Below are 2,194 nucleotides of genomic sequence, written 5' to 3'. Positions count from 1 at the left end.
CTAGAGTGAATCGTGCCAACCAAGTTGTTGTGCTTTGTGGCTAAATCTTAAACCTGACTTTTGCTCATGCCCCTGCCACTGATTTTGAAGCAATCTCAAAGACTGTCACTGATGACAGCAGCACCATGGCCTGCATCAATCCCAGCCCCTTCCAGTCCATTCCCAGTCCTTCTCAATGCCACACCACTCCTCCCCTCTCTCTCCTAGTGACCCGCAGCGTTTTCATCTCGCTGCTGCCCTCCAGCTCCCAGCCCAGCCCTGGCCGCCTGCTCTGCTCCGTGATGGATTTCTACCCTGCCCACAGCCAGCTGAGCTGCTTCCAGGGCCAGCAGGAGCTCTCGGGGCATGGGGTGGCACCGCCGTGGTCCCCAACGGGGACTGGAGCCAGCAGCTGCTGGTGCTGCTGGAAACCTCCCCGCGGCGCGGGGTCACCTCCAGCTGCCAGGTGGAGCACGTCAGCCTGGAGCAGCCCCTGAGCCGGCACTGGGGCACAGGGGAGGCACTGGGGGGGAACAGGGAGAGGACCTGGGATGTGCTGGAAGGAACTGGGAGGGAGTAGGAGAGAGCCTGGTTTCAACTAGGGGAGGGGCTCGGGTGTCTGGCAGGGCTGAGAAGAAGTTTGGAGGATGCTGGGGAGGGTGGGATGGGGTTCTGGGGGTGCTGGTGAGCACTGGGAGGGAGTTTGGGGGTGCTGGGTGTAACTGGGAGGGATTGGAGTGAGCCTGGAGGGGCTGGAAGGAGATTGGCGATTGGAAAGTGGGAGTTAGAATGACGTTGGTTGTGCTGGGAGTAGACTGGAAGGGGCCTTGGTGAGTCCTGGTGGGGCTGGGAAAGGACTGGGAGGGGCTTTGGTGGGTCCTGGGGAGGGCGCAAAGGGAGTGGGAGGAGGTTTCGGGGGTCCTGGGTGGGCTGGAGGAGAGTGGGAGGGAGCTTGGAGGGGCTTGGGGTGTCTGTGAGAGGTTTTGGGGGGCCCTGAGCCCTGCAGACCCCCCACAGATGCCGCTGGATGTCTACCCGTAGCAAGATGCTGACAGGGATCGGGGGCTTTGTGTTGGGCTTTGTCTTTCTGGCGCTGGGGCTCAGCTTCTACCTGTGCAAGAAGGTGAGGGGGGTCCCGGGGGTCGTGTTCCCCCTCCCCCAGAGCATGTGTGCTCCCCCAGGGCCCCCCAGCCCGGTGTCACCCCTTTTTCTCTGCCCACAGAGCTCCTGAGCTGGCGGCGGTCGCAGCCCCTCCCCGTGGCCTCGGACCTGGCCGGGACCCCCTGCTCCATCCCCGAGATGATTTTGGGGGGATCGTGTGTCCCCCCAGCCCTGCTGTCACTCTGACCCCACCCGGCTGCTCCCAGTGTTCCCAGTTCACCCCAGTCCTGTTTACTGGGGACAGTGGAGAGGGACTTGGGGGGACCCTGCGGGGGGACCATGATTCAGGAGGGGACAAAACGGGCCCCAGGATGGATCGGGAATGGGGACCCCCCTGTGTCACCCCTGTGTCACCCAGCTCTGGGGACTCCTTGGGAGGCACCTGAACCCCAGCACAGCACCCAGCCAACACCAAAAGGCGCCTGGGTGCCCTGAAGCTGCCAGGGGAATTTGGGGAGGGGGATCATGGGGGGGTGCCCAAGCCAGGCCCAGAGTCCAGCACTGCCCCAGCGCCATCTTGGGGATTAGAAAGGAGGAGGAGTGGGACCCTTCCCAAAGCAATTTGGGAGTTCTAGCCCACTCTTCTTCCCTGCTCTTCCATCCCTTCCCCTCTGTCCCTCAGACCACCAGCCCTGTCCATCGTGCTTGGTTTTGGAGGTTCCAGGCCCCTCCTGCTCACTCTGAGGTCCCATCCCCACTTTCCCTCAATTCAGGCACCTCCTGACAGCTTTTTCCTGGGAGGAGTCCCAGAGCTTGGGATTTTTGGGGTGCAGTTCTGGAGGGGGACAGCTCTGTTGTGGCCTCTCAGCTGCCCCCAATACCCTGGGGCTGCTGGGATTTCCCTTCTGTGGACAAGGACCTTCATTCCCTTCCAGGAGCCCAATGCCTGGCTGGGGGTCCAGCTCAGGGGGTCCTTGAGCAGCTGCCCCACAACCTCTGCCAGGGTCTCCCAGCTCTGGGCTCCCCAAAGCCCTCAGCAAGCCCCAAGTCCCACCCAGGAACCCTCAACTCCCTCAAACCCAGCATCCCCCACAGCCCCTGCAAGTTCCCCCCA

Source organism: Hirundo rustica, chromosome 31 (genome assembly GCF_015227805.2).
Source record: "Hirundo rustica isolate bHirRus1 chromosome 31, bHirRus1.pri.v3, whole genome shotgun sequence".
NCBI lineage: Eukaryota > Metazoa > Chordata > Aves > Passeriformes > Hirundinidae > Hirundo > Hirundo rustica.
The sequence above is the reverse complement of the archived record's forward strand: the minus strand, read 5'-3'. Positions refer to the sequence as shown.